General features: G+C 46.8%; 71 non-coding genes across 71 annotated transcripts; all 71 read left to right on the forward strand.

Annotated features, from left to right (window-relative positions):
* The first annotated feature begins 159 nt into the window (after positions 1-159).
* LOC146879681 (5S ribosomal RNA) lies at positions 160-278 on the forward strand. The gene has a single exon (XR_014988568.1). It is a non-coding gene; the product is annotated as a 5S ribosomal RNA (ribosomal RNA).
* A 218-nt stretch (positions 279-496) lies between these two features.
* Positions 497-615, forward strand: LOC146879682 (5S ribosomal RNA). Its single transcript, XR_014988316.1, has one exon. It is a non-coding gene; the product is annotated as a 5S ribosomal RNA (ribosomal RNA).
* Positions 616-1,063: 448 nt separating this feature from the next.
* Positions 1,064-1,182, forward strand: LOC146879683 (5S ribosomal RNA). Its single transcript, XR_014988629.1, has one exon. It is a non-coding gene; the product is annotated as a 5S ribosomal RNA (ribosomal RNA).
* Positions 1,183-1,400: 218 nt separating this feature from the next.
* On the forward strand, positions 1,401-1,519 carry LOC146879684 (5S ribosomal RNA). The gene has a single exon (XR_014988317.1). It is a non-coding gene; the product is annotated as a 5S ribosomal RNA (ribosomal RNA).
* Positions 1,520-1,737: 218 nt separating this feature from the next.
* On the forward strand, positions 1,738-1,856 carry LOC146879685 (5S ribosomal RNA). The gene has a single exon (XR_014988612.1). It is a non-coding gene; the product is annotated as a 5S ribosomal RNA (ribosomal RNA).
* A 218-nt stretch (positions 1,857-2,074) lies between these two features.
* LOC146879686 (5S ribosomal RNA) lies at positions 2,075-2,193 on the forward strand. Its single transcript, XR_014988318.1, has one exon. It is a non-coding gene; the product is annotated as a 5S ribosomal RNA (ribosomal RNA).
* Positions 2,194-2,411: 218 nt separating this feature from the next.
* Positions 2,412-2,530, forward strand: LOC146879687 (5S ribosomal RNA). The gene has a single exon (XR_014988319.1). It is a non-coding gene; the product is annotated as a 5S ribosomal RNA (ribosomal RNA).
* Positions 2,531-2,748: 218 nt separating this feature from the next.
* On the forward strand, positions 2,749-2,867 carry LOC146879688 (5S ribosomal RNA). Its single transcript, XR_014988321.1, has one exon. It is a non-coding gene; the product is annotated as a 5S ribosomal RNA (ribosomal RNA).
* Positions 2,868-3,085: 218 nt separating this feature from the next.
* Positions 3,086-3,204, forward strand: LOC146879689 (5S ribosomal RNA). The gene has a single exon (XR_014988577.1). It is a non-coding gene; the product is annotated as a 5S ribosomal RNA (ribosomal RNA).
* A 218-nt stretch (positions 3,205-3,422) lies between these two features.
* On the forward strand, positions 3,423-3,541 carry LOC146879690 (5S ribosomal RNA). The gene has a single exon (XR_014988322.1). It is a non-coding gene; the product is annotated as a 5S ribosomal RNA (ribosomal RNA).
* A 218-nt stretch (positions 3,542-3,759) lies between these two features.
* LOC146879691 (5S ribosomal RNA) lies at positions 3,760-3,878 on the forward strand. Its single transcript, XR_014988323.1, has one exon. It is a non-coding gene; the product is annotated as a 5S ribosomal RNA (ribosomal RNA).
* A 218-nt stretch (positions 3,879-4,096) lies between these two features.
* On the forward strand, positions 4,097-4,215 carry LOC146879692 (5S ribosomal RNA). The gene has a single exon (XR_014988324.1). It is a non-coding gene; the product is annotated as a 5S ribosomal RNA (ribosomal RNA).
* Positions 4,216-4,433: 218 nt separating this feature from the next.
* LOC146879693 (5S ribosomal RNA) lies at positions 4,434-4,552 on the forward strand. Its single transcript, XR_014988325.1, has one exon. It is a non-coding gene; the product is annotated as a 5S ribosomal RNA (ribosomal RNA).
* Positions 4,553-4,770: 218 nt separating this feature from the next.
* Positions 4,771-4,889, forward strand: LOC146879694 (5S ribosomal RNA). The gene has a single exon (XR_014988326.1). It is a non-coding gene; the product is annotated as a 5S ribosomal RNA (ribosomal RNA).
* Positions 4,890-5,107: 218 nt separating this feature from the next.
* LOC146879695 (5S ribosomal RNA) lies at positions 5,108-5,226 on the forward strand. The gene has a single exon (XR_014988327.1). It is a non-coding gene; the product is annotated as a 5S ribosomal RNA (ribosomal RNA).
* A 218-nt stretch (positions 5,227-5,444) lies between these two features.
* LOC146879696 (5S ribosomal RNA) lies at positions 5,445-5,563 on the forward strand. Its single transcript, XR_014988328.1, has one exon. It is a non-coding gene; the product is annotated as a 5S ribosomal RNA (ribosomal RNA).
* A 218-nt stretch (positions 5,564-5,781) lies between these two features.
* Positions 5,782-5,900, forward strand: LOC146879697 (5S ribosomal RNA). The gene has a single exon (XR_014988569.1). It is a non-coding gene; the product is annotated as a 5S ribosomal RNA (ribosomal RNA).
* A 218-nt stretch (positions 5,901-6,118) lies between these two features.
* LOC146879698 (5S ribosomal RNA) lies at positions 6,119-6,237 on the forward strand. The gene has a single exon (XR_014988613.1). It is a non-coding gene; the product is annotated as a 5S ribosomal RNA (ribosomal RNA).
* A 218-nt stretch (positions 6,238-6,455) lies between these two features.
* Positions 6,456-6,574, forward strand: LOC146879699 (5S ribosomal RNA). The gene has a single exon (XR_014988329.1). It is a non-coding gene; the product is annotated as a 5S ribosomal RNA (ribosomal RNA).
* A 218-nt stretch (positions 6,575-6,792) lies between these two features.
* On the forward strand, positions 6,793-6,911 carry LOC146879700 (5S ribosomal RNA). Its single transcript, XR_014988330.1, has one exon. It is a non-coding gene; the product is annotated as a 5S ribosomal RNA (ribosomal RNA).
* Positions 6,912-7,129: 218 nt separating this feature from the next.
* Positions 7,130-7,248, forward strand: LOC146879701 (5S ribosomal RNA). Its single transcript, XR_014988332.1, has one exon. It is a non-coding gene; the product is annotated as a 5S ribosomal RNA (ribosomal RNA).
* Positions 7,249-7,466: 218 nt separating this feature from the next.
* On the forward strand, positions 7,467-7,585 carry LOC146879702 (5S ribosomal RNA). The gene has a single exon (XR_014988333.1). It is a non-coding gene; the product is annotated as a 5S ribosomal RNA (ribosomal RNA).
* Positions 7,586-7,803: 218 nt separating this feature from the next.
* On the forward strand, positions 7,804-7,922 carry LOC146879703 (5S ribosomal RNA). The gene has a single exon (XR_014988334.1). It is a non-coding gene; the product is annotated as a 5S ribosomal RNA (ribosomal RNA).
* Positions 7,923-8,140: 218 nt separating this feature from the next.
* LOC146879704 (5S ribosomal RNA) lies at positions 8,141-8,259 on the forward strand. Its single transcript, XR_014988578.1, has one exon. It is a non-coding gene; the product is annotated as a 5S ribosomal RNA (ribosomal RNA).
* Positions 8,260-8,477: 218 nt separating this feature from the next.
* LOC146879705 (5S ribosomal RNA) lies at positions 8,478-8,596 on the forward strand. The gene has a single exon (XR_014988335.1). It is a non-coding gene; the product is annotated as a 5S ribosomal RNA (ribosomal RNA).
* Positions 8,597-8,814: 218 nt separating this feature from the next.
* Positions 8,815-8,933, forward strand: LOC146879706 (5S ribosomal RNA). Its single transcript, XR_014988336.1, has one exon. It is a non-coding gene; the product is annotated as a 5S ribosomal RNA (ribosomal RNA).
* Positions 8,934-9,151: 218 nt separating this feature from the next.
* On the forward strand, positions 9,152-9,270 carry LOC146879707 (5S ribosomal RNA). Its single transcript, XR_014988337.1, has one exon. It is a non-coding gene; the product is annotated as a 5S ribosomal RNA (ribosomal RNA).
* Positions 9,271-9,488: 218 nt separating this feature from the next.
* LOC146879708 (5S ribosomal RNA) lies at positions 9,489-9,607 on the forward strand. The gene has a single exon (XR_014988338.1). It is a non-coding gene; the product is annotated as a 5S ribosomal RNA (ribosomal RNA).
* A 218-nt stretch (positions 9,608-9,825) lies between these two features.
* LOC146879709 (5S ribosomal RNA) lies at positions 9,826-9,944 on the forward strand. The gene has a single exon (XR_014988339.1). It is a non-coding gene; the product is annotated as a 5S ribosomal RNA (ribosomal RNA).
* A 218-nt stretch (positions 9,945-10,162) lies between these two features.
* LOC146879710 (5S ribosomal RNA) lies at positions 10,163-10,281 on the forward strand. The gene has a single exon (XR_014988340.1). It is a non-coding gene; the product is annotated as a 5S ribosomal RNA (ribosomal RNA).
* Positions 10,282-10,499: 218 nt separating this feature from the next.
* Positions 10,500-10,618, forward strand: LOC146879711 (5S ribosomal RNA). Its single transcript, XR_014988570.1, has one exon. It is a non-coding gene; the product is annotated as a 5S ribosomal RNA (ribosomal RNA).
* A 218-nt stretch (positions 10,619-10,836) lies between these two features.
* Positions 10,837-10,955, forward strand: LOC146879712 (5S ribosomal RNA). The gene has a single exon (XR_014988614.1). It is a non-coding gene; the product is annotated as a 5S ribosomal RNA (ribosomal RNA).
* Positions 10,956-11,173: 218 nt separating this feature from the next.
* LOC146879713 (5S ribosomal RNA) lies at positions 11,174-11,292 on the forward strand. The gene has a single exon (XR_014988341.1). It is a non-coding gene; the product is annotated as a 5S ribosomal RNA (ribosomal RNA).
* A 218-nt stretch (positions 11,293-11,510) lies between these two features.
* LOC146879714 (5S ribosomal RNA) lies at positions 11,511-11,629 on the forward strand. Its single transcript, XR_014988343.1, has one exon. It is a non-coding gene; the product is annotated as a 5S ribosomal RNA (ribosomal RNA).
* A 218-nt stretch (positions 11,630-11,847) lies between these two features.
* On the forward strand, positions 11,848-11,966 carry LOC146879715 (5S ribosomal RNA). Its single transcript, XR_014988416.1, has one exon. It is a non-coding gene; the product is annotated as a 5S ribosomal RNA (ribosomal RNA).
* Positions 11,967-12,184: 218 nt separating this feature from the next.
* On the forward strand, positions 12,185-12,303 carry LOC146879716 (5S ribosomal RNA). The gene has a single exon (XR_014988344.1). It is a non-coding gene; the product is annotated as a 5S ribosomal RNA (ribosomal RNA).
* A 218-nt stretch (positions 12,304-12,521) lies between these two features.
* On the forward strand, positions 12,522-12,640 carry LOC146879717 (5S ribosomal RNA). Its single transcript, XR_014988345.1, has one exon. It is a non-coding gene; the product is annotated as a 5S ribosomal RNA (ribosomal RNA).
* Positions 12,641-12,858: 218 nt separating this feature from the next.
* LOC146879718 (5S ribosomal RNA) lies at positions 12,859-12,977 on the forward strand. The gene has a single exon (XR_014988346.1). It is a non-coding gene; the product is annotated as a 5S ribosomal RNA (ribosomal RNA).
* Positions 12,978-13,195: 218 nt separating this feature from the next.
* Positions 13,196-13,314, forward strand: LOC146879719 (5S ribosomal RNA). The gene has a single exon (XR_014988390.1). It is a non-coding gene; the product is annotated as a 5S ribosomal RNA (ribosomal RNA).
* Positions 13,315-13,532: 218 nt separating this feature from the next.
* Positions 13,533-13,651, forward strand: LOC146879720 (5S ribosomal RNA). The gene has a single exon (XR_014988347.1). It is a non-coding gene; the product is annotated as a 5S ribosomal RNA (ribosomal RNA).
* Positions 13,652-13,869: 218 nt separating this feature from the next.
* LOC146879721 (5S ribosomal RNA) lies at positions 13,870-13,988 on the forward strand. Its single transcript, XR_014988348.1, has one exon. It is a non-coding gene; the product is annotated as a 5S ribosomal RNA (ribosomal RNA).
* Positions 13,989-14,206: 218 nt separating this feature from the next.
* LOC146879722 (5S ribosomal RNA) lies at positions 14,207-14,325 on the forward strand. Its single transcript, XR_014988349.1, has one exon. It is a non-coding gene; the product is annotated as a 5S ribosomal RNA (ribosomal RNA).
* Positions 14,326-14,543: 218 nt separating this feature from the next.
* LOC146879723 (5S ribosomal RNA) lies at positions 14,544-14,662 on the forward strand. The gene has a single exon (XR_014988350.1). It is a non-coding gene; the product is annotated as a 5S ribosomal RNA (ribosomal RNA).
* Positions 14,663-14,880: 218 nt separating this feature from the next.
* Positions 14,881-14,999, forward strand: LOC146879724 (5S ribosomal RNA). Its single transcript, XR_014988351.1, has one exon. It is a non-coding gene; the product is annotated as a 5S ribosomal RNA (ribosomal RNA).
* A 218-nt stretch (positions 15,000-15,217) lies between these two features.
* Positions 15,218-15,336, forward strand: LOC146879725 (5S ribosomal RNA). Its single transcript, XR_014988352.1, has one exon. It is a non-coding gene; the product is annotated as a 5S ribosomal RNA (ribosomal RNA).
* Positions 15,337-15,554: 218 nt separating this feature from the next.
* LOC146879726 (5S ribosomal RNA) lies at positions 15,555-15,673 on the forward strand. Its single transcript, XR_014988595.1, has one exon. It is a non-coding gene; the product is annotated as a 5S ribosomal RNA (ribosomal RNA).
* Positions 15,674-15,891: 218 nt separating this feature from the next.
* LOC146879727 (5S ribosomal RNA) lies at positions 15,892-16,010 on the forward strand. The gene has a single exon (XR_014988354.1). It is a non-coding gene; the product is annotated as a 5S ribosomal RNA (ribosomal RNA).
* A 218-nt stretch (positions 16,011-16,228) lies between these two features.
* LOC146879728 (5S ribosomal RNA) lies at positions 16,229-16,347 on the forward strand. The gene has a single exon (XR_014988355.1). It is a non-coding gene; the product is annotated as a 5S ribosomal RNA (ribosomal RNA).
* Positions 16,348-16,565: 218 nt separating this feature from the next.
* Positions 16,566-16,684, forward strand: LOC146879729 (5S ribosomal RNA). Its single transcript, XR_014988592.1, has one exon. It is a non-coding gene; the product is annotated as a 5S ribosomal RNA (ribosomal RNA).
* Positions 16,685-16,902: 218 nt separating this feature from the next.
* LOC146879730 (5S ribosomal RNA) lies at positions 16,903-17,021 on the forward strand. The gene has a single exon (XR_014988356.1). It is a non-coding gene; the product is annotated as a 5S ribosomal RNA (ribosomal RNA).
* A 218-nt stretch (positions 17,022-17,239) lies between these two features.
* LOC146879731 (5S ribosomal RNA) lies at positions 17,240-17,358 on the forward strand. Its single transcript, XR_014988616.1, has one exon. It is a non-coding gene; the product is annotated as a 5S ribosomal RNA (ribosomal RNA).
* A 218-nt stretch (positions 17,359-17,576) lies between these two features.
* Positions 17,577-17,695, forward strand: LOC146879732 (5S ribosomal RNA). The gene has a single exon (XR_014988357.1). It is a non-coding gene; the product is annotated as a 5S ribosomal RNA (ribosomal RNA).
* A 218-nt stretch (positions 17,696-17,913) lies between these two features.
* Positions 17,914-18,032, forward strand: LOC146879733 (5S ribosomal RNA). The gene has a single exon (XR_014988358.1). It is a non-coding gene; the product is annotated as a 5S ribosomal RNA (ribosomal RNA).
* A 218-nt stretch (positions 18,033-18,250) lies between these two features.
* Positions 18,251-18,369, forward strand: LOC146879734 (5S ribosomal RNA). Its single transcript, XR_014988617.1, has one exon. It is a non-coding gene; the product is annotated as a 5S ribosomal RNA (ribosomal RNA).
* A 218-nt stretch (positions 18,370-18,587) lies between these two features.
* LOC146879735 (5S ribosomal RNA) lies at positions 18,588-18,706 on the forward strand. The gene has a single exon (XR_014988359.1). It is a non-coding gene; the product is annotated as a 5S ribosomal RNA (ribosomal RNA).
* A 218-nt stretch (positions 18,707-18,924) lies between these two features.
* LOC146879736 (5S ribosomal RNA) lies at positions 18,925-19,043 on the forward strand. Its single transcript, XR_014988360.1, has one exon. It is a non-coding gene; the product is annotated as a 5S ribosomal RNA (ribosomal RNA).
* Positions 19,044-19,261: 218 nt separating this feature from the next.
* LOC146879737 (5S ribosomal RNA) lies at positions 19,262-19,380 on the forward strand. Its single transcript, XR_014988361.1, has one exon. It is a non-coding gene; the product is annotated as a 5S ribosomal RNA (ribosomal RNA).
* Positions 19,381-19,598: 218 nt separating this feature from the next.
* On the forward strand, positions 19,599-19,717 carry LOC146879738 (5S ribosomal RNA). The gene has a single exon (XR_014988362.1). It is a non-coding gene; the product is annotated as a 5S ribosomal RNA (ribosomal RNA).
* Positions 19,718-19,935: 218 nt separating this feature from the next.
* LOC146879739 (5S ribosomal RNA) lies at positions 19,936-20,054 on the forward strand. The gene has a single exon (XR_014988363.1). It is a non-coding gene; the product is annotated as a 5S ribosomal RNA (ribosomal RNA).
* Positions 20,055-20,272: 218 nt separating this feature from the next.
* LOC146879740 (5S ribosomal RNA) lies at positions 20,273-20,391 on the forward strand. The gene has a single exon (XR_014988365.1). It is a non-coding gene; the product is annotated as a 5S ribosomal RNA (ribosomal RNA).
* A 218-nt stretch (positions 20,392-20,609) lies between these two features.
* Positions 20,610-20,728, forward strand: LOC146879741 (5S ribosomal RNA). The gene has a single exon (XR_014988366.1). It is a non-coding gene; the product is annotated as a 5S ribosomal RNA (ribosomal RNA).
* Positions 20,729-20,946: 218 nt separating this feature from the next.
* On the forward strand, positions 20,947-21,065 carry LOC146879742 (5S ribosomal RNA). Its single transcript, XR_014988367.1, has one exon. It is a non-coding gene; the product is annotated as a 5S ribosomal RNA (ribosomal RNA).
* A 218-nt stretch (positions 21,066-21,283) lies between these two features.
* LOC146879743 (5S ribosomal RNA) lies at positions 21,284-21,402 on the forward strand. The gene has a single exon (XR_014988368.1). It is a non-coding gene; the product is annotated as a 5S ribosomal RNA (ribosomal RNA).
* A 218-nt stretch (positions 21,403-21,620) lies between these two features.
* Positions 21,621-21,739, forward strand: LOC146879744 (5S ribosomal RNA). The gene has a single exon (XR_014988369.1). It is a non-coding gene; the product is annotated as a 5S ribosomal RNA (ribosomal RNA).
* A 218-nt stretch (positions 21,740-21,957) lies between these two features.
* On the forward strand, positions 21,958-22,076 carry LOC146879745 (5S ribosomal RNA). Its single transcript, XR_014988371.1, has one exon. It is a non-coding gene; the product is annotated as a 5S ribosomal RNA (ribosomal RNA).
* A 218-nt stretch (positions 22,077-22,294) lies between these two features.
* On the forward strand, positions 22,295-22,413 carry LOC146879746 (5S ribosomal RNA). Its single transcript, XR_014988372.1, has one exon. It is a non-coding gene; the product is annotated as a 5S ribosomal RNA (ribosomal RNA).
* Positions 22,414-22,631: 218 nt separating this feature from the next.
* On the forward strand, positions 22,632-22,750 carry LOC146879747 (5S ribosomal RNA). The gene has a single exon (XR_014988373.1). It is a non-coding gene; the product is annotated as a 5S ribosomal RNA (ribosomal RNA).
* Positions 22,751-22,968: 218 nt separating this feature from the next.
* Positions 22,969-23,087, forward strand: LOC146879748 (5S ribosomal RNA). Its single transcript, XR_014988374.1, has one exon. It is a non-coding gene; the product is annotated as a 5S ribosomal RNA (ribosomal RNA).
* A 218-nt stretch (positions 23,088-23,305) lies between these two features.
* LOC146879749 (5S ribosomal RNA) lies at positions 23,306-23,424 on the forward strand. Its single transcript, XR_014988375.1, has one exon. It is a non-coding gene; the product is annotated as a 5S ribosomal RNA (ribosomal RNA).
* Positions 23,425-23,642: 218 nt separating this feature from the next.
* Positions 23,643-23,761, forward strand: LOC146879750 (5S ribosomal RNA). Its single transcript, XR_014988377.1, has one exon. It is a non-coding gene; the product is annotated as a 5S ribosomal RNA (ribosomal RNA).
* Positions 23,762-23,979: 218 nt separating this feature from the next.
* LOC146879751 (5S ribosomal RNA) lies at positions 23,980-24,098 on the forward strand. The gene has a single exon (XR_014988378.1). It is a non-coding gene; the product is annotated as a 5S ribosomal RNA (ribosomal RNA).
* Positions 24,099-24,249: the final 151 nt, after the last annotated feature.

Here is a 24,249-nt window from a genome sequence, read left to right on the forward strand (position 1 = left end):
ATCCTAAATTATCACCTAAATCATTCCAACTGACTACTACCAAAATCTCTTCAGACCAAAACAACCCACCTCACGTCCCCGTGCCCCCGCGCCGCGCCAAGTGTTCAAACTTAGGCCCAATGCGAAACCCATATGTACATTGATCGTGCAATACTTCACAGGTGCGATCATACCAGCACTAATGCACCGGATCCCATCAGAACTCCGCAGTTAAGCGTGCTTGGGCGAGAGTAGTACTAGGATGGGTGACCTCCTGGGATGTCCTCGTGTTGCACCTCTTTTTTACGTTATTTTCTTTTCCCACGTTCTTTTCATCACTGTTTTCTTTTGCAATCAAATCCTAAATTATCACCTAAATCATTCCAACTGACTACTACCAAAATCTCTTCAGACCAAAACAACCCACCTCACGTCCCCGTGCCCCCGCGCCACGCCAAGTGTTCAAACTTAGGCCCAATGCGAAACCCATATGTACATTGATCGTGCAATACTTCACAGGTGCGATCATACCAGCACTAATGCACCGGATCCCATCAGAACTCCGCAGTTAAGCGTGCTTGGGCGAGAGTAGTACTAGGATGGGTGACCTCCTGGGAAGTCCTCGTGTTGCACCTCTTTTTTACGTTATTTTCTTTTCCCACGTTCTTTTCATCACTGTTTTCTTTTGCAATCAAATCCTAAATTATCACCTAAATCATTCCAACTGACTACTACCAAAATCTCTTCAGACCAAAACAACCCACCTCACGTCCCCGTGCCCCCGCGCCGCGCCAAGTGTTCAAACTTAGGCCCAATGCGAAACCCATATGTACATTGATCGTGCAATACTTCACAGGTGCGATCATACCAGCACTAATGCACCGGATCCCACGTTCTTTTCATCACTGTTTTCTTTTGCAATCAAATCCTAAATTATCACCTAAATCATTCCAACTGACTACTACCAAAATCTCTTCAGACCAAAAAAACCCACCTCACGTCCCCGTGCCCCCGCGCCGCGCCAAGTGTTCAAACTTAGGCCCAATGCGAAACCCATATGTACATTGATCGTGCAATACTTCACAGGTGCGATCATACCAGCACTAATGCACCGGATCCCATCAGAACTCCTCAGTTAAGTGTGCTTGGGCGAGAGTAGTACTAGGATGGGTGACCTCCTGGGAAGTCCTCGTGTTGCACCTCTTTTTTACGTTATTTTCTTTTCCCACGTTCTTTTCATCACTGTTTTCTTTTGCAATCAAATCCTAAATTATCACCTAAATCATTCCAACTGACTACTACCAAAATCTCTTCAGACCAAAACAACCCACCTCACCTCCCCGTGCCCCCGCGCCGCGCCAAGTGTTCAAACTTAGGCCCAATGCGAAACCCATATGTACATTGATCGTGCAATACTTCACAGGTGCGATCATACCAGCACTAATGCACCGGATCCCATCAGAACTCCGCAGTTAAGCGTGCTTGGGCGAGAGTAGTACTAGGATGGGTGACCTCCTGGGAAGTCCTCGTGTTGCACCTCTTTTTTACGTTATTTTCTTTTCCTACGTTCTTTTCATCACTGTTTTCTTTTGCAATCAAATCCTAAATTATCACCTAAATCATTCCAACTGACTACTACCAAAATCTCTTCAGACCAAAACAACCCACCTTACGTCCCCGTGCCCCCGCGCCGCGCCAAGTGTTCAAACTTAGGCCCAATGCGAAACCCATATGTACATTGATCGTGCAATACTTCACAGGTGCGATCATACCAGCACTAATGCACCGGATCCCATCAGAACTCCGCAGTTAAGCGTGCTTGGGCGAGAGTAGTACTAGGATGGGTGACATCCTGGGAAGTCCTCGTGTTGCACCTCTTTTTTACGTTATTTTCTTTTCCCACGTTCTTTTCATCACTGTTTTCTTTTGCAATCAAATCCTAAATTATCACCTAAATCATTCCAACTGACTACTACCAAAATCTCTTCAGACCAAAACAACCCACCTCACCTCCCCGTGCCCCCGCGCCGCGCCAAGTGTTCAAACTTAGGCCCAATGCGAAACCCATATGTACATTGATCGTGCAATACTTCACAGGTGCGATCATACCAGCACTAATGCACCGGATCCCATCAGAACTCCGCAGTTAAGCGTGCTTGGGCGAGAGTAGTACTAGGATGGGTGACCTCCTGGGAAGTCCTCGTGTTGCACCTCTTTTTTACGTTATTTTCTTTTCCCACGTTCTTTTCATCACTGTTTTCTTTTGCAATCAAATCCTAAATTATCACCTAAATCATTCCAACTGACTACTACCAAAATCTCTTCAGACCAAAACAACCCACCTCACGTCCCCGTGCCCCCGCGCCGCGCCAAGTGTTCAAACTTAGGCCCAATGCGAAACCCATATGTACATTGATCGTGCAATACTTCACAGGTGCGATCATACCAGCACTAATGCACCGGATCCCATCAGAACTCCGCAGTTAAGCGTGCTTGGGCGAGAGTAGTACTAGGATGGGTGACCTCCTGGGAAGTCCTCGTGTTGCACCTCTTTTTTACGTTATTTTCTTTTCCCACGTTCTTTTCATCACTGTTTTCTTTTGCAATCAAATCCTAAATTATCACCTAAATCATTCCAACTGACTACTACCAAAATCTCTTCAGACCAAAACAACCCACCTCACCTCCCCGTGCCCCCGCGCCGCGCCAAGTGTTCAAACTTAGGCCCAATGCGAAACCCATATGTACATTGATCGTGCAATACTTCACAGGTGCGATCATACCAGCACTAATGCACCGGATCCCATCAGAACTCCGCAGTTAAGCGTGCTTGGGCGAGAGTAGTACTAGGATGGGTGACCTCCTGGGAAGTCCTCGTGTTGCACCTCTTTTTTACGTTATTTTCTTTTCCCACGTTCTTTTCATCACTGTTTTCTTTTGCAATCAAATCCTAAATTATCACCTAAATCATTCCAACTGACTACTACCAAAATCTCTTCAGACCAAAACAACCCACCTCACGTCCCCGTGCCCCCGCGCCGCGCCAAGTGTTCAAACTTAGGCCCAATGCGAAACCCATATGTACATTGATCGTGCAATACTTCACAGGTGCGATCATACCAGCACTAATGCACCGGATCCCATCAGAACTCCGCAGTTATGCGTGCTTGGGCGAGAGTAGTACTAGGATGGGTGACCTCCTGGGAAGTCCTCGTGTTGCACCTCTTTTTTACGTTATTTTCTTTTCCCACGTTCTTTTCATCACTGTTTTCTTTTGCAATCAAATCCTAAATTATCACCTAAATCATTCCAACTGACTACTACCAAAATCTCTTCAGACCAAAACAACCCACCTCACCTCCCCGTGCCCCCGCGCCGCGCCAAGTGTTCAAACTTAGGCCCAATGCGAAACCCATATGTACATTGATCGTGCAATACTTCACAGGTGCGATCATACCAGCACTAATGCACCGGATCCCATCAGAACTCCGCAGTTAAGCGTGCTTGGGCGAGAGTAGTACTAGGATGGGTGACCTCCTGGGAAGTCCTCGTGTTGCACCTCTTTTTTACGTTATTTTCTTTTCCCACGTTCTTTTCATCACTGTTTTCTTTTGCAATCAAATCCTAAATTATCACCTAAATCATTCCAACTGACTACTACCAAAATCTCTTCAGACCAAAACAACCCACCTCACGTCCCCGTGCCCCCGCGCCGCGCCAAGTGTTCAAACTTAGGCCCAATGCGAAACCCATATGTACATTGATCGTGCAATACTTCACAGGTGCGATCATACCAGCACTAATGCACCGGATCCCATCAGAACTCCGCAGTTAAGCGTGCTTGGGCGAGAGTAGTACTAGGATGGGTGACCTCCTGGGAAGTCCTCGTGTTGCACCTCTTTTTTACGTTATTTTCTTTTCCCACGTTCTTTTCATCACTGTTTTCTTTTGCAATCAAATCCTAAATTATCACCTAAATCATTCCAACTGACTACTACCAAAATCTCTTCAGACCAAAACAACCCACCTCACGTCCCCGTGCCCCCGCGCCGCGCCAAGTGTTCAAACTTAGGCCCAATGCGAAACCCATATGTACATTGATCGTGCAATACTTCACAGGTGCGATCATACCAGCACTAATGCACCGGATCCCATCAGAACTCCGCAGTTAAGCGTGCTTGGGCGAGAGTAGTACTAGGATGGGTGACCTCCTGGGAAGTCCTCGTGTTGCACCTCTTTTTTACGTTATTTTCTTTTCCCACGTTCTTTTCATCACTGTTTTCTTTTGCAATCAAATCCTAAATTATCACCTAAATCATTCCAACTGACTACTACCAAAATCTCTTCAGACCAAAACAACCCACCTCACCTCCCCGTGCCCCCGCGCCGCGCCAAGTGTTCAAACTTAGGCCCAATGCGAAACCCATATGTACATTGATCGTGCAATACTTCACAGGTGCGATCATACCAGCACTAATGCACCGGATCCCATCAGAACTCCGCAGTTAAGCGTGCTTGGGCGAGAGTAGTACTAGGATGGGTGACCTCCTGGGAAGTCCTCGTGTTGCACCTCTTTTTTACGTTATTTTCTTTTCCCACGTTCTTTTCATCACTGTTTTCTTTTGCAATCAAATCCTAAATTATCACCTAAATCATTCCAACTGACTACTACCAAAATCTCTTCAGACCAAAACAACCCACCTCACGTCCCCGTGCCCCCGCGCCGCGCCAAGTGTTCAAACTTAGGCCCAATGCGAAACCCATATGTACATTGATCGTGCAATACTTCACAGGTGCGATCATACCAGCACTAATGCACCGGATCCCATCAGAACTCCGCAGTTAAGCGTGCTTGGGCGAGAGTAGTACTAGGATGGGTGACCTCCTGGGAAGTCCTCGTGTTGCACCTCTTTTTTACGTTATTTTCTTTTCCCACGTTCTTTTCATCACTGTTTTCTTTTGCAATCAAATCCTAAATTATCACCTAAATCATTCCAACTGACTACTACCAAAATCTCTTCAGACCAAAACAACCCACCTCACCTCCCCGTGCCCCCGCGCCGCGCCAAGTGTTCAAACTTAGGCCCAATGCGAAACCCATATGTACATTGATCGTGCAATACTTCACAGGTGCGATCATACCAGCACTAATGCACCGGATCCCATCAGAACTCCGCAGTTAAGCGTGCTTGGGCGAGAGTAGTACTAGGATGGGTGACCTCCTGGGAAGTCCTCGTGTTGCACCTCTTTTTTACGTTATTTTCTTTTCCCACGTTCTTTTCATCACTGTTTTCTTTTGCAATCAAATCCTAAATTATCACCTAAATCATTCCAACTGACTACTACCAAAATCTCTTCAGACCAAAACAACCCACCTCACGTCCCCGTGCCCCCGCGCCGCGCCAAGTGTTCAAACTTAGGCCCAATGCGAAACCCATATGTACATTGATCGTGCAATACTTCACAGGTGCGATCATACCAGCACTAATGCACCGGATCCCATCAGAACTCCGCAGTTAAGCGTGCTTGGGCGAGAGTAGTACTAGGATGGGTGACCTCCTGGGAAGTCCTCGTGTTGCACCTCTTTTTTACGTTATTTTCTTTTCCTACGTTCTTTTCATCACTGTTTTCTTTTGCAATCAAATCCTAAATTATCACCTAAATCATTCCAACTGACTACTACCAAAATCTCTTCAGACCAAAACAACCCACCTCACGTCCCCGTGCCCCCGCGCCGCGCCAAGTGTTCAAACTTAGGCCCAATGCGAAACCCATATGTACATTGATCGTGCAATACTTCACAGGTGCGATCATACCAGCACTAATGCACCGGATCCCATCAGAACTCCGCAGTTAAGCGTGCTTGGGCGAGAGTAGTACTAGGATGGGTGACCTCCTGGGATGTCCTCGTGTTGCACCTCTTTTTTACGTTATTTTCTTTTCCCACGTTCTTTTCATCACTGTTTTCTTTTGCAATCAAATCCTAAATTATCACCTAAATCATTCCAACTGACTACTACCAAAATCTCTTCAGACCAAAACAACCCACCTCACGTCCCCGTGCCCCCGCGCCGCGCCAAGTGTTCAAACTTAGGCCCAATGCGAAACCCATATGTACATTGATCGTGCAATACTTCACAGGTGCGATCATACCAGCACTAATGCACCGGATCCCATCAGAACTCCGCAGTTAAGCGTGCTTGGGCGAGAGTAGTACTAGGATGGGTGACATCCTGGGAAGTCCTCGTGTTGCACCTCTTTTTTACGTTATTTTCTTTTCCCACGTTCTTTTCATCACTGTTTTCTTTTGCAATCAAATCCTAAATTATCACCTAAATCATTCCAACTGACTACTACCAAAATCTCTTCAGACCAAAACAACCCACCTCACCTCCCCGTGCCCCCGCGCCGCGCCAAGTGTTCAAACTTAGGCCCAATGCGAAACCCATATGTACATTGATCGTGCAATACTTCACAGGTGCGATCATACCAGCACTAATGCACCGGATCCCATCAGAACTCCGCAGTTAAGCGTGCTTGGGCGAGAGTAGTACTAGGATGGGTGACCTCCTGGGAAGTCCTCGTGTTGCACCTCTTTTTTACGTTATTTTCTTTTCCCACGTTCTTTTCATCACTGTTTTCTTTTGCAATCAAATCCTAAATTATCACCTAAATCATTCCAACTGACTACTACCAAAATCTCTTCAGACCAAAACAACCCACCTCACGTCCCCGTGCCCCCGCGCCGCGCCAAGTGTTCAAACTTAGGCCCAATGCGAAACCCATATGTACATTGATCGTGCAATACTTCACAGGTGCGATCATACCAGCACTAATGCACCGGATCCCATCAGAACTCCGCAGTTAAGCGTGCTTGGGCGAGAGTAGTACTAGGATGGGTGACCTCCTGGGAAGTCCTCGTGTTGCACCTCTTTTTTACGTTATTTTCTTTTCCCACGTTCTTTTCATCACTGTTTTCTTTTGCAATCAAATCCTAAATTATCACCTAAATCATTCCAACTGACTACTACCAAAATCTCTTCAGACCAAAACAACCCACCTCACCTCCCCGTGCCCCCGCGCCGCGCCAAGTGTTCAAACTTAGGCCCAATGCGAAACCCATATGTACATTGATCGTGCAATACTTCACAGGTGCGATCATACCAGCACTAATGCACCGGATCCCATCAGAACTCCGCAGTTAAGCGTGCTTGGGCGAGAGTAGTACTAGGATGGGTGACCTCCTGGGAAGTCCTCGTGTTGCACCTCTTTTTTACGTTATTTTCTTTTCCCACGTTCTTTTCATCACTGTTTTCTTTTGCAATCAAATCCTAAATTATCACCTAAATCATTCCAACTGACTACTACCAAAATCTCTTCAGACCAAAACAACCCACCTCACGTCCCCGTGCCCCCGCGCCGCGCCAAGTGTTCAAACTTAGGCCCAATGCGAAACCCATATGTACATTGATCGTGCAATACTTCACAGGTGCGATCATACCAGCACTAATGCACCGGATCCCATCAGAACTCCGCAGTTAAGCGTGCTTGGGCGAGAGTAGTACTAGGATGGGTGACCTCCTGGGAAGTCCTCGTGTTGCACCTCTTTTTTACGTTATTTTCTTTTCCCACGTTCTTTTCATCACTGTTTTCTTTTGCAATCAAATCCTAAATTATCACCTAAATCATTCCAACTGACTACTACCAAAATCTCTTCAGACCAAAACAACCCACCTCACCTCCCCGTGCCCCCGCGCCGCGCCAAGTGTTCAAACTTAGGCCCAATGCGAAACCCATATGTACATTGATCGTGCAATACTTCACAGGTGCGATCATACCAGCACTAATGCACCGGATCCCATCAGAACTCCGCAGTTAAGCGTGCTTGGGCGAGAGTAGTACTAGGATGGGTGACCTCCTGGGAAGTCCTCGTGTTGCACCTCTTTTTTACGTTATTTTCTTTTCCCACGTTCTTTTCATCACTGTTTTCTTTTGCAATCAAATCCTAAATTATCACCTAAATCATTCCAACTGACTACTACCAAAATCTCTTCAGACCAAAACAACCCACCTCACGTCCCCGTGCCCCCGCGCCGCGCCAAGTGTTCAAACTTAGGCCCAATGCGAAACCCATATGTACATTGATCGTGCAATACTTCACAGGTGCGATCATACCAGCACTAATGCACCGGATCCCATCAGAACTCCGCAGTTATGCGTGCTTGGGCGAGAGTAGTACTAGGATGGGTGACCTCCTGGGAAGTCCTCGTGTTGCACCTCTTTTTTACGTTATTTTCTTTTCCCACGTTCTTTTCATCACTGTTTTCTTTTGCAATCAAATCCTAAATTATCACCTAAATCATTCCAACTGACTACTACCAAAATCTCTTCAGACCAAAACAACCCACCTCACCTCCCCGTGCCCCCGCGCCGCGCCAAGTGTTCAAACTTAGGCCCAATGCGAAACCCATATGTACATTGATCGTGCAATACTTCACAGGTGCGATCATACCAGCACTAATGCACCGGATCCCATCAGAACTCCGCAGTTAAGCGTGCTTGGGCGAGAGTAGTACTAGGATGGGTGACCTCCTGGGAAGTCCTCGTGTTGCACCTCTTTTTTACGTTATTTTCTTTTCCCACGTTCTTTTCATCACTGTTTTCTTTTGCAATCAAATCCTAAATTATCACCTAAATCATTCCAACTGACTACTACCAAAATCTCTTCAGACCAAAACAACCCACCTCACGTCCCCGTGCCCCCGCGCCGCGCCAAGTGTTCAAACTTAGGCCCAATGCGAAACCCATATGTACATTGATCGTGCAATACTTCACAGGTGCGATCATACCAGCACTAATGCACCGGATCCCATCAGAACTCCGCAGTTAAGCGTGCTTGGGCGAGAGTAGTACTAGGATGGGTGACCTCCTGGGAAGTCCTCGTGTTGCACCTCTTTTTTACGTTATTTTCTTTTCCCACGTTCTTTTCATCACTGTTTTCTTTTGCAATCAAATCCTAAATTATCACCTAAATCATTCCAACTGACTACTACCAAAATCTCTTCAGACCAAAACAACCCACCTCACCTCCCCGTGCCCCCGCGCCGCGCCAAGTGTTCAAACTTAGGCCCAATGCGAAACCCATATGTACATTGATCGTGCAATACTTCACAGGTGCGATCATACCAGCACTAATGCACCGGATCCCATCAGAACTCCGCAGTTAAGCGTGCTTGGGCGAGAGTAGTACTAGGATGGGTGACCTCCTGGGAAGTCCTCGTGTTGCACCTCTTTTTTACGTTATTTTCTTTTCCCACGTTCTTTTCATCACTGTTTTCTTTTGCAATCAAATCCTAAATTATCACCTAAATCATTCCAACTGACTACTACCAAAATCTCTTCAGACCAAAACAACCCACCTCACCTCCCCGTGCCCCCGCGCCGCGCCAAGTGTTCAAACTTAGGCCCAATGCGAAACCCATATGTACATTGATCGTGCAATACTTCACAGGTGCGATCATACCAGCACTAATGCACCGGATCCCATCAGAACTCCGCAGTTAAGCGTGCTTGGGCGAGAGTAGTACTAGGATGGGTGACCTCCTGGGAAGTCCTCGTGTTGCACCTCTTTTTTACGTTATTTTCTTTTCCCACGTTCTTTTCATCACTGTTTTCTTTTGCAATCAAATCCTAAATTATCACCTAAATCATTCCAACTGACTACTACCAAAATCTCTTCAGACCAAAACAACCCACCTCACCTCCCCGTGCCCCCGCGCCGCGCCAAGTGTTCAAACTTAGGCCCAATGCGAAACCCATATGTACATTGATCGTGCAATACTTCACAGGTGCGATCATACCAGCACTAATGCACCGGATCCCATCAGAACTCCGCAGTTAAGCGTGCTTGGGCGAGAGTAGTACTAGGATGGGTGACCTCCTGGGAAGTCCTCGTGTTGCACCTCTTTTTTACGTTATTTTCTTTTCCCACGTTCTTTTCATCACTGTTTTCTTTTGCAATCAAATCCTAAATTATCACCTAAATCATTCCAACTGACTACTACCAAAATCTCTTCAGACCAAAACAACCCACCTCACCTCCCCGTGCCCCCGCGCCGCGCCAAGTGTTCAAACTTAGGCCCAATGCGAAACCCATATGTACATTGATCGTGCAATACTTCACAGGTGCGATCATACCAGCACTAATGCACCGGATCCCATCAGAACTCCGCAGTTAAGCGTGCTTGGGCGAGAGTAGTACTAGGATGGGTGACCTCCTGGGAAGTCCTCGTGTTGCACCTCTTTTTTACGTTATTTTCTTTTCCTACGTTCTTTTCATCACTGTTTTCTTTTGCAATCAAATCCTAAATTATCACCTAAATCATTCCAACTGACTACTACCAAAATCTCTTCAGACCAAAACAACCCACCTCACGTCCCCGTGCCCCCGCGCCGCGCCAAGTGTTCAAACTTAGGCCCAATGCGAAACCCATATGTACATTGATCGTGCAATACTTCACAGGTGCGATCATACCAGCACTAATGCACCGGATCCCATCAGAACTCCGCAGTTAAGCGTGCTTGGGCGAGAGTAGTACTAGGATGGGTGACCTCCTGGGATGTCCTCGTGTTGCACCTCTTTTTTACGTTATTTTCTTTTCCCACGTTCTTTTCATCACTGTTTTCTTTTGCAATCAAATCCTAAATTATCACCTAAATCATTCCAACTGACTACTACCAAAATCTCTTCAGACCAAAACAACCCACCTCACGTCCCCGTGCCCCCGCGCCGCGCCAAGTGTTCAAACTTAGGCCCAATGCGAAACCCATATGTACATTGATCGTGCAATACTTCACAGGTGCGATCATACCAGCACTAATGCACCGGATCCCATCAGAACTCCGCAGTTAAGCGTGCTTGGGCGAGAGTAGTACTAGGATGGGTGACATCCTGGGAAGTCCTCGTGTTGCACCTCTTTTTTACGTTATTTTCTTTTCCCACGTTCTTTTCATCACTGTTTTCTTTTGCAATCAAATCCTAAATTATCACCTAAATCATTCCAACTGACTACTACCAAAATCTCTTCAGACCAAAACAACCCACCTCACCTCCCCGTGCCCCCGCGCCGCGCCAAGTGTTCAAACTTAGGCCCAATGCGAAACCCATATGTACATTGATCGTGCAATACTTCACAGGTGCGATCATACCAGCACTAATGCACCGGATCCCATCAGAACTCCGCAGTTAAGCGTGCTTGGGCGAGAGTAGTACTAGGATGGGTGACCTCCTGGGAAGTCCTCGTGTTGCACCTCTTTTTTACGTTATTTTCTTTTCCCACGTTCTTTTCATCACTGTTTTCTTTTGCAATCAAATCCTAAATTATCACCTAAATCATTCCAACTGACTACTACCAAAATCTCTTCAGACCAAAACAACCCACCTCACGTCCCCGTGCCCCCGCGCCGCGCCAAGTGTTCAAACTTAGGCCCAATGCGAAACCCATATGTACATTGATCGTGCAATACTTCACAGGTGCGATCATACCAGCACTAATGCACCGGATCCCATCAGAACTCCGCAGTTAAGCGTGCTTGGGCGAGAGTAGTACTAGGATGGGTGACCTCCTGGGAAGTCCTCGTGTTGCACCTCTTTTTTACGTTATTTTCTTTTCCCACGTTCTTTTCATCACTGTTTTCTTTTGCAATCAAATCCTAAATTATCACCTAAATCATTCCAACTGACTACTACCAAAATCTCTTCAGACCAAAACAACCCACCTCACCTCCCCGTGCCCCCGCGCCGCGCCAAGTGTTCAAACTTAGGCCCAATGCGAAACCCATATGTACATTGATCGTGCAATACTTCACAGGTGCGATCATACCAGCACTAATGCACCGGATCCCATCAGAACTCCGCAGTTAAGCGTGCTTGGGCGAGAGTAGTACTAGGATGGGTGACCTCCTGGGAAGTCCTTGTGTTGCACCTCTTTTTTACGTTATTTTCTTTTCCCACGTTCTTTTCATCACTGTTTTCTTTTGCAATCAAATCCTAAATTATCACCTAAATCATTCCAACTGACTACTACCAAAATCTCTTCAGACCAAAACAACCCACCTCACCTCCCCGTGCCCCCGCGCCGCGCCAAGTGTTCAAACTTAGGCCCAATGCGAAACCCATATGTACATTGATCGTGCAATACTTCACAGGTGCGATCATACCAGCACTAATGCACCGGATCCCATCAGAACTCCGCAGTTAAGCGTGCTTGGGCGAGAGTAGTACTAGGATGGGTGACCTCCTGGGAAGTCCTCGTGTTGCACCTCTTTTTTACGTTATTTTCTTTTCCCACGTTCTTTTCATCACTGTTTTCTTTTGCAATCAAATCCTAAATTATCACCTAAATCATTCCAACTGACTACTACCAAAATCTCTTCAGACCAAAACAACCCACCTCACCTCCCCGTGCCCCCGCGCCGCGCCAAGTGTTCAAACTTAGGCCCAATGCGAAACCCATATGTACATTGATCGTGCAATACTTCACAGGTGCGATCATACCAGCACTAATGCACCGGATCCCATCAGAACTCCGCAGTTAAGCGTGCTTGGGCGAGAGTAGTACTAGGATGGGTGACCTCCTGGGAAGTCCTCGTGTTGCACCTCTTTTTTACGTTATTTTCTTTTCCCACGTTCTTTTCATCACTGTTTTCTTTTGCAATCAAATCCTAAATTATCACCTAAATCATTCCAACTGACTACTACCAAAATCTCTTCAGACCAAAACAACCCACCTCACGTCCCCGTGCCCCCGCGCCGCGCCAAGTGTTCAAACTTAGGCCCAATGCGAAACCCATATGTACATTGATCGTGCAATACTTCACAGGTGCGATCATACCAGCACTAATGCACCGGATCCCATCAGAACTCCGCAGTTAAGCGTGCTTGGGCGAGAGTAGTACTAGGATGGGTGACCTCCTGGGAAGTCCTCGTGTTGCACCTCTTTTTTACGTTATTTTCTTTTCCCACGTTCTTTTCATCACTGTTTTCTTTTGCAATCAAATCCTAAATTATCACCTAAATCATTCCAACTGACTACTACCAAAATCTCTTCAGACCAAAACAACCCACCTCACCTCCCCGTGCCCCCGCGCCGCGCCAAGTGTTCAAACTTAGGCCCAATGCGAAACCCATATGTACATTGATCGTGCAATACTTCACAGGTGCGATCATACCAGCACTAATGCACCGGATCCCATCAGAACTCCGCAGTTAAGCGTGCTTGGGCGAGAGTAGTACTAGGATGGGTGACCTCTTGGGAAGTCCTCGTGTTGCACCTCTTTTTTACGTTATTTTCTTTTCCCACGTTCTTTTCATCACTGTTTTCTTTTGCAATCAAATCCTAAATTATCACCTAAATCATTCCAACTGACTACTACCAAAATCTCTTCAGACCAAAACAACCCACCTCACGTCCCCGTGCCCCCGCGCCGCGCCAAGTGTTCAAACTTAGGCCCAATGCGAAACCCATATGTACATTGATCGTGCAATACTTCACAGGTGCGATCATACCAGCACTAATGCACCGGATCCCATCAGAACTCCGCAGTTAAGCGTGCTTGGGCGAGAGTAGTACTAGGATGGGTGACCTCCTGGGAAGTCCTCGTGTTGCACCTCTTTTTTACGTTATTTTCTTTTCCCACGTTCTTTTCATCACTGTTTTCTTTTGCAATCAAATCCTAAATTATCACCTAAATCATTCCAACTGACTACTACCAAAATCTCTTCAGACCAAAACAACCCACCTCACCTCCCCGTGCCCCCGCGCCGCGCCAAGTGTTCAAACTTAGGCCCAATGCGAAACCCATATGTACATTGATCGTGCAATACTTCACAGGTGCGATCATACCAGCACTAATGCACCGGATCCCATCAGAACTCCGCAGTTAAGCGTGCTTGGGCGAGAGTAGTACTAGGATGGGTGACCTCCTGGGAAGTCCTCGTGTTGCACCTCTTTTTTACGTTATTTTCTTTTCCCACGTTCTTTTCATCACTGTTTTCTTTTGCAATCAAATCCTAAATTATCACCTAAATCATTCCAACTGACTACTACCAAAATCTCTTCAGACCAAAACAACCCACCTCACCTCCCCGTGCCCCCGCGCCGCGCCAAGTGTTCAAACTTAGGCCCAATGCGAAACCCATATGTACATTGATCGTGCAATACTTCACAGGTGCGATCATACCAGCACTAATGCACCGGATCCCATCAGAACTCCGCAGTTAAGCGTGCTTGGGCGAGAGTAGTACTAGGATGGGTGACCTCCTGGGAAGTCCTCGTGTTGCACCTCTTTTTTACGTTATTTTCTTTTCCCACGTTCTTTTCATCACTGTTTTCTTTTGCAATCAAATCCTAAATTATCACCTAAATCATTCCAACTGACTACTACCAAAATCTCTTCAGACCAAAACAACCCACCTCACGTCCCCGTGCCCCCGCGCCGCGCCAAGTGTTCAAACTTAGGCCCAATGCGAAACCCATATGTACATTGATCGTGCAATACTTCACAGGTGCGATCATACCAGCACTAATGCACCGGATCCCATCAGAACTCCGCAGTTAAGCGTGCTTGGGCGAGAGTAGTACTAGGATGGGTGACCTCCTGGGAAGTCCTCGTGTTGCACCTCTTTTTTACGTTATTTTCTTTTCCCACGTTCTTTTCATCACTGTTTTCTTTTGCAATCAAATCCTAAATTATCACCTAAATCATTCCAACTGACTACTACCAAAATCTCTTCAGACCAAAACAACCCACCTCACCTCCCCGTGCCCCCGCGCCGCGCCAAGTGTTCAAACTTAGGCCCAATGCGAAACCCATATGTACATTGATCGTGCAATACTTCACAGGTGCGATCATACCAGCACTAATGCACCGGATCCCATCAGAACTCCGCAGTTAAGCGTGCTTGGGCGAGAGTAGTACTAGGATGGGTGACCTCCTGGGAAGTCCTCGTGTTGCACCTCTTTTTTACGTTATTTTCTTTTCCCACGTTCTTTTCATCACTGTTTTCTTTTGCAATCAAATCCTAAATTATCACCTAAATCATTCCAACTGACTACTACCAAAATCTCTTCAGACCAAAACAACCCACCTCACGTCCCCGTGCCCCCGCGCCGCGCCAAGTGTTCAAACTTAGGCCCAATGCGAAACCCATATGTACATTGATCGTGCAATACTTCACAGGTGCGATCATACCAGCACTAATGCACCGGATCCCATCAGAACTCCGCAGTTAAGCGTGCTTGGGCGAGAGTAGTACTAGGATGGGTGACCTCCTGGGAAGTCCTCGTGTTGCACCTCTTTTTTACGTTATTTTCTTTTCCTACGTTCTTTTCATCACTGTTTTCTTTTGCAATCAAATCCTAAATTATCACCTAAATCATTCCAACTGACTACTACCAAAATCTCTTCAGACCAAAACAACCCACCTCACCTCCCCGTGCCCCCGCGCCGCGCCAAGTGTTCAAACTTAGGCCCAATGCGAAACCCATATGTACATTGATCGTGCAATACTTCACAGGTGCGATCATACCAGCACTAATGCACCGGATCCCATCAGAACTCCGCAGTTAAGCGTGCTTGGGCGAGAGTAGTACTAGGATGGGTGACCTCCTGGGATGTCCTCGTGTTGCACTTCTTTTTTACGTTATTTTCTTTTCCCACGTTCTTTTCATCACTGTTTTCTTTTGCAATCAAATCCTAAATTATCACCTAAATCATTCCAACTGACTACTACCAAAATCTCTTCAGACCAAAACAACCCACCTCACGTCCCCGTGCCCCCGCGCCGCGCCAAGTGTTCAAACTTAGGCCCAATGCGAAACCCATATGTACATTGATCGTGCAATACTTCACAGGTGCGATCATACCAGCACTAATGCACCGGATCCCATCAGAACTCCGCAGTTAAGCGTGCTTGGGCGAGAGTAGTACTAGGATGGGTGACCTCCTGGGAAGTCCTCGTGTTGCACCTCTTTTTTACGTTATTTTCTTTTCCCACGTTCTTTTCATCACTGTTTTCTTTTGCAATCAAATCCTAAATTATCACCTAAATCATTCCAACTGACTACTACCAAAATCTCTTCAGACCAAAACAACCCACCTCACGTCCCCGTGCCCCCGCGCCGCGCCAAGTGTTCAAACTTAGGCCCAATGCGAAACCCATATGTACATTGATCGTGCAATACTTCACAGGTGCGATCATACCAGCACTAATGCACCGGATCCCATCAGAACTCCGCAGTTAAGCGTGCTTGGGCGAGAGTAGTACTAGGATGGGTGACCTCCTGGGAAGTCCTCGTGTTGCACCTCTTTTTTACGTTATTTTCTTTTCCCACGTTCTTTTCATCACTGTTTTCTTTTGCAATCAAATCCTAAATTATCACCTAAATCATTCCAACTGACTACTACCAAAATCTCTTCAGACCAAAAAAACCCACCTCACGTCCCCGTGCCCCCGCGCCGCGCCAAGTGTTCAAACTTAGGCCCAATGCGAAACCCATATGTACATTGATCGTGCAATACTTCACAGGTGCGATCATACCAGCACTAATGCACCGGATCCCATCAGAACTCCTCAGTTAAGCGTGCTTGGGCGAGAGTAGTACTAGGATGGGTGACCTCCTGGGAAGTCCTCGTGTTGCACCTCTTTTTTACGTTATTTTCTTTTCCCACGTTCTTTTCATCACTGTTTTCTTTTGCAATCAAATCCTAAATTATCACCTAAATCATTCCAACTGACTACTACCAAAATCTCTTCAGACCAAAACAACCCACCTCACGTCCCCGTGCCCCCGCGCCGCGCCAAGTGTTCAAACTTAGGCCCAATGCGAAACCCATATGTACATTGATCGTGCAATACTTCACAGGTGCGATCATACCAGCACTAATGCACCGGATCCCATCAGAACTCCGCAGTTAAGCGTGCTTGGGCGAGAGTAGTACTAGGATGGGTGACCTCCTGGGAAGTCCTCGTGTTGCACCTCTTTTTTACGTTATTTTCTTTTCCTACGTTCTTTTCATCACTGTTTTCTTTTGCAATCAAATCCTAAATTATCACCTAAATCATTCCAACTGACTACTACCAAAATCTCTTCAGACCAAAACAACCCACCTCACGTCCCCGTGCCCCCGCGCCGCGCCAAGTGTTCAAACTTAGGCCCAATGCGAAACCCATATGTACATTGATCGTGCAATACTTCACAGGTGCGATCATACCAGCACTAATGCACCGGATCCCATCAGAACTCCGCAGTTAAGCGTGCTTGGGCGAGAGTAGTACTAGGATGGGTGACATCCTGGGAAGTCCTCGTGTTGCACCTCTTTTTTACGTTATTTTCTTTTCCCACGTTCTTTTCATCACTGTTTTCTTTTGCAATCAAATCCTAAATTATCACCTAAATCATTCCAACTGACTACTACCAAAATCTCTTCAGACCAAAACAACCCACCTCACCTCCCCGTGCCCCCGCGCCGCGCCAAGTGTTCAAACTTAGGCCCAATGCGAAACCCATATGTACATTGATCGTGCAATACTTCACAGGTGCGATCATACCAGCACTAATGCACCGGATCCCATCAGAACTCCGCAGTTAAGCGTGCTTGGGCGAGAGTAGTACTAGGATGGGTGACCTCCTGGGAAGTCCTCGTGTTGCACCTCTTTTTTACGTTATTTTCTTTTCCCACGTTCTTTTCATCACTGTTTTCTTTTGCAATCAAATCCTAAATTATCACCTAAATCATTCCAACTGACTACTACCAAAATCTCTTCAGACCAAAACAACCCACCTCACGTCCCCGTGCCCCCGCGCCGCGCCAAGTGTTCAAACTTAGGCCCAATGCGAAACCCATATGTACATTGATCGTGCAATACTTCACAGGTGCGATCATACCAGCACTAATGCACCGGATCCCATCAGAACTCCGCAGTTAAGCGTGCTTGGGCGAGAGTAGTACTAGGATGGGTGACCTCCTGGGAAGTCCTCGTGTTGCACCTCTTTTTTACGTTATTTTCTTTTCCTACGTTCTTTTCATCACTGTTTTCTTTTGCAATCAAATCCTAAATTATCACCTAAATCATTCCAACTGACTACTACCAAAATCTCTTCAGACCAAAACAACCCACCTCACGTCCCCGTGCCCCCGCGCCGCGCCAAGTGTTCAAACTTAGGCCCAATGCGAAACCCATATGTACATTGATCGTGCAATACTTCACAGGTGCGATCATACCAGCACTAATGCACCGGATCCCATCAGAACTCCGCAGTTAAGCGTGCTTGGGCGAGAGTAGTACTAGGATGGGTGACATCCTGGGAAGTCCTCGTGTTGCACCTCTTTTTTACGTTATTTTCTTTTCCCACGTTCTTTTCATCACTGTTTTCTTTTGCAATCAAATCCTAAATTATCACCTAAATCATTCCAACTGACTACTACCAAAATCTCTTCAGACCAAAACAACCCACCTCACCTCCCCGTGCCCCCGCGCCGCGCCAAGTGTTCAAACTTAGGCCCAATGCGAAACCCATATGTACATTGATCGTGCAATACTTCACAGGTGCGATCATACCAGCACTAATGCACCGGATCCCATCAGAACTCCGCAGTTAAGCGTGCTTGGGCGAGAGTAGTACTAGGATGGGTGACCTCCTGGGAAGTCCTCGTGTTGCACCTCTTTTTTACGTTATTTTCTTTTCCCACGTTCTTTTCATCACTGTTTTCTTTTGCAATCAAATCCTAAATTATCACCTAAATCATTCCAACTGACTACTACCAAAATCTCTTCAGACCAAAACAACCCACCTCACGTCCCCGTGCCCCCGCGCCGCGCCAAGTGTTCAAACTTAGGCCCAATGCGAAACCCATATGTACATTGATCGTGCAATACTTCACAGGTGCGATCATACCAGCACTAATGCACCGGATCCCATCAGAACTCCGCAGTTAAGCGTGCTTGGGCGAGAGTAGTACTAGGATGGGTGACCTCCTGGGAAGTCCTCGTGTTGCACCTCTTTTTTACGTTATTTTCTTTTCCCACGTTCTTTTCATCACTGTTTTCTTTTGCAATCAAATCCTAAATTATCACCTAAATCATTCCAACTGACTACTACCAAAATCTCTTCAGACCAAAACAACCCACCTCACCTCCCCGTGCCCCCGCGCCGCGCCAAGTGTTCAAACTTAGGCCCAATGCGAAACCCATATGTACATTGATCGTGCAATACTTCACAGGTGCGATCATACCAGCACTAATGCACCGGATCCCATCAGAACTCCGCAGTTAAGCGTGCTTGGGCGAGAGTAGTACTAGGATGGGTGACCTCCTGGGAAGTCCTCGTGTTGCACCTCTTTTTTACGTTATTTTCTTTTCCCACGTTCTTTTCATCACTGTTTTCTTTTGCAATCAAATCCTAAATTATCACCTAAATCATTCCAACTGACTACTACCAAAATCTCTTCAGACCAAAACAACCCACCTCACGTCCCCGTGCCCCCGCGCCGCGCCAAGTGTTCAAACTTAGGCCCAATGCGAAACCCATATGTACATTGATCGTGCAATACTTCACAGGTGCGATCATACCAGCACTAATGCACCGGATCCCATCAGAACTCCGCAGTTAAGCGTGCTTGGGCGAGAGTAGTACTAGGATGGGTGACCTCCTGGGAAGTCCTCGTGTTGCACCTCTTTTTTACGTTATTTTCTTTTCCCACGTTCTTTTCATCACTGTTTTCTTTTGCAATCAAATCCTAAATTATCACCTAAATCATTCCAACTGACTACTACCAAAATCTCTTCAGACCAAAACAACCCACCTCACGTCCCCGTGCCCCCGCGCCGCGCCAAGTGTTCAAACTTAGGCCCAATGCGAAACCCATATGTACATTGATCGTGCAATACTTCACAGGTGCGATCATACCAGCACTAATGCACCGGATCCCATCAGAACTCCGCAGTTAAGCGTGCTTGGGCGAGAGTAGTACTAGGATGGGTGACCTCCTGGGAAGTCCTCGTGTTGCACCTCTTTTTTACGTTATTTTCTTTTCCCACGTTCTTTTCATCACTGTTTTCTTTTGCAATCAAATCCTAAATTATCACCTAAATCATTCCAACTGACTACTACCAAAATCTCTTCAGACCAAAACAACCCACCTCACCTCCCCGTGCCCCCGCGCCGCGCCAAGTGTTCAAACTTAGGCCCAATGCGAAACCCATATGTACATTGATCGTGCAATACTTCACAGGTGCGATCATACCAGCACTAATGCACCGGATCCCATCAGAACTCCGCAGTTAAGCGTGCTTGGGCGAGAGTAGTACTAGGATGGGTGACCTCCTGGGAAGTCCTCGTGTTGCACCTCTTTTTTACGTTATTTTCTTTTCCCACGTTCTTTTCATCACTGTTTTCTTTTGCAATCAAATCCTAAATTATCACCTAAATCATTCCAACTGACTACTACCAAAATCTCTTCAGACCAAAACAACCCACCTCACGTCCCCGTGCCCCCGCGCCGCGCCAAGTGTTCAAACTTAGGCCCAATGCGAAACCCATATGTACATTGATCGTGCAATACTTCACAGGTGCGATCATACCAGCACTAATGCACCGGATCCCATCAGAACTCCGCAGTTAAGCGTGCTTGGGCGAGAGTAGTACTAGGATGGGTGACCTCCTGGGAAGTCCTCGTGTTGCACCTCTTTTTTACGTTATTTTCTTTTCCCACGTTCTTTTCATCACTGTTTTCTTTTGCAATCAAATCCTAAATTATCACCTAAATCATTCCAACTGACTACTACCAAAATCTCTTCAGACCAAAACAACCCACCTCACCTCCCCGTGCCCCCGCGCCGCGCCAAGTGTTCAAACTTAGGCCCAATGCGAAACCCATATGTACATTGATCGTGCAATACTTCACAGGTGCGATCATACCAGCACTAATGCACCGGATCCCATCAGAACTCCGCAGTTAAGCGTGCTTGGGCGAGAGTAGTACTAGGATGGGTGACCTCCTGGGAAGTCCTCGTGTTGCACCTCTTTTTTACGTTATTTTCTTTTCCCACGTTCTTTTCATCACTGTTTTCTTTTGCAATCAAATCCTAAATTATCACCTAAATCATTCCAACTGACTACTACCAAAATCTCTTCAGACCAAAACAACCCACCTCACCTCCCCGTGCCCCCGCGCCGCGCCAAGTGTTCAAACTTAGGCCCAATGCGAAACCCATATGTACATTGATCGTGCAATACTTCACAGGTGCGATCATACCAGCACTAATGCACCGGATCCCATCAGAACTCCGCAGTTAAGCGTGCTTGGGCGAGAGTAGTACTAGGATGGGTGACCTCCTGGGAAGTCCTCGTGTTGCACCTCTTTTTTACGTTATTTTCTTTTCCCACGTTCTTTTCATCACTGTTTTCTTTTGCAATCAAATCCTAAATTATCACCTAAATCATTCCAACTGACTACTACCAAAATCTCTTCAGACCAAAACAACCCACCTCACCTCCCCGTGCCCCCGCGCCGCGCCAAGTGTTCAAACTTAGGCCCAATGCGAAACCCATATGTACATTGATCGTGCAATACTTCACAGGTGCGATCATACCAGCACTAATGCACCGGATCCCATCAGAACTCCGCAGTTAAGCGTGCTTGGGCGAGAGTAGTACTAGGATGGGTGACCTCCTGGGAAGTCCTCGTGTTGCACCTCTTTTTTACGTTATTTTCTTTTCCCACGTTCTTTTCATCACTGTTTTCTTTTGCAATCAAATCCTAAATTATCACCTAAATCATTCCAACTGACTACTACCAAAATCTCTTCAGACCAAAACAACCCACCTCACCTCCCCGTGCCCCCGCGCCGCGCCAAGTGTTCAAACTTAGGCCCAATGCGAAACCCATATGTACATTGATCGTGCAATACTTCACAGGTGCGATCATACCAGCACTAATGCACCGGATCCCATCAGAACTCCGCAGTTAAGCGTGCTTGGGCGAGAGTAGTACTAGGATGGGTGACCTCCTGGGAAGTCCTCGTGTTGCACCTCTTTTTTACGTTATTTTCTTTTCCCACGTTCTTTTCATCACTGTTTTCTTTTGCAGTCAAATCCTAAATTATCACCTAAATCATTCCAACTGACTACTACCAAAATCTCTTCAGACCAAAACAACCCACCTCACGTCCCCGTGCCCCCGCGCCGCGCCAAGTGTTCAAACTTAGGCCCAATGCGAAACCCATATGTACATTGATCGTGCAATACTTCACAGGTGCGATCATACCAGCACTAATGCACCGGATCCCATCAGAACTCCGCAGTTAAGCGTGCTTGGGCGAGAGTAGTACTAGGATGGGTGACCTCCTGGGAAGTCCTCGTGTTGCACCTCTTTTTTACGTTATTTTCTTTTCCCACGTTCTTTTCATCACTGTTTTCTTTTGCAATCAAATCCTAAATTATCACCTAAATCATTCCAACTGACTACTACCAAAATCTCTTCAGACCAAAACAACCCACCTCACGTCCCCGTGCCCCCGCGCCGCGCCAAGTGTTCAAACTTAGGCCCAATGCGAAACCCATATGTACATTGATCGTGCAATACTTCACAGGTGCGATCATACCAGCACTAATGCACCGGATCCCATCAGAACTCCGCAGTTAAGCGTGCTTGGGCGAGAGTAGTACTAGGATGGGTGACCTCCTGGGAAGTCCTCGTGTTGCACCTCTTTTTTACGTTATTTTCTTTTCCCACGTTCTTTTCATCACTGTTTTCTTTTGCAATCAAATCCTAAATTATCACCTAAATCATTCCAACTGACTACTACCAAAATCTCTTCAGACCAAAACAACCCACCTCACGTCCCCGTGCCCCCGCGCCGCGCCAAGTGTTCAAACTTAGGCCCAATGCGAAACCCATATGTACATTGATCGTGCAATACTTCACAGGTGCGATCATACCAGCACTAATGCACCGGATCCCATCAGAACTCCGCAGTTAAGCGTGCTTGGGCGAGAGTAGTACTAGGATGGGTGACCTCCTGGGAAGTCCTCGTGTTGCACCTCTTTTTTACGTTATTTTCTTTTCCCACGTTCTTTTCATCACTGTTTTCTTTTGCAATCAAATCCTAAATTATCACCTAAATCATTCCAACTGACTACTACCAAAATCTCTTCAGACCAAAACAACCCACCTCACCTCCCCGTGCCCCCGCGCCGCGCCAAGTGTTCAAACTTAGGCCCAATGCGAAACCCATATGTACATTGATCGTGCAATACTTCACAGGTGCGATCATACCAGCACTAATGCACCGGATCCCATCAGAACTCCGCAGTTAAGCGTGCTTGGGCGAGAGTAGTACTAGGATGGGTGACCTCCTGGGAAGTCCTCGTGTTGCACCTCTTTTTTACGTTATTTTCTTTTCCCACGTTCTTTTCATCACTGTTTTCTTTTGCAATCAAATCCTAAATTATCACCTAAATCATTCCAACTGACTACTACCAAAATCTCTTCAGACCAAAACAACCCACCTCACCTCCCCGTGCCCCCGCGCCGCGCCAAGTGTTCAAACTTAGGCCCAATGCGAAACCCATATGTACATTGATCGTGCAATACTTCACAGGTGCGATCATACCAGCACTAATGCACCGGATCCCATCAGAACTCCGCAGTTAAGCGTGCTTGGGCGAGAGTAGTACTAGGATGGGTGACCTCCTGGGAAGTCCTCGTGTTGCACCTCTTTTTTACGTTATTTTCTTTTCCCACGTTCTTTTCATCACTGTTTTCTTTTGCAATCAAATCCTAAATTATCACCTAAATCATTCCAACTGACTACTACCAAAATCTCTTCAGACCAAAACAACCCACCTCACCTCCCCGTGCCCCCGCGCCGCGCCAAGTGTTCAAACTTAGGCCCAATGCGAAACCCATATGTACATTGATCGTGCAATACTTCACAGGTGCGATCATACCAGCACTAATGCACCGGATCCCATCAGAACTCCGCAGTTAAGCGTGCTTGGGCGAGAGTAGTACTAGGATGGGTGACCTCCTGGGAAGTCCTCGTGTTGCACCTCTTTTTTACGTTATTTTCTTTTCCCACGTTCTTTTCATCACTGTTTTCTTTTGCAATCAAATCCTAAATTATCACCTAAATCATTCCAACTGACTACTACCAAAATCTCTTCAGACCAAAACAACCCACCTCACCTCCCCGTGCCCCCGCGC

This window comes from Vigna unguiculata, unplaced genomic scaffold (assembly GCF_037176805.1).
Source record: "Vigna unguiculata cultivar grain cowpea cultivar isolate G323 ecotype 2 unplaced genomic scaffold, ASM3717680v1 ptg000026l_ERROPOS8025000, whole genome shotgun sequence".
Classification (NCBI taxonomy): Eukaryota; Viridiplantae; Streptophyta; class Magnoliopsida; order Fabales; family Fabaceae; genus Vigna; species Vigna unguiculata.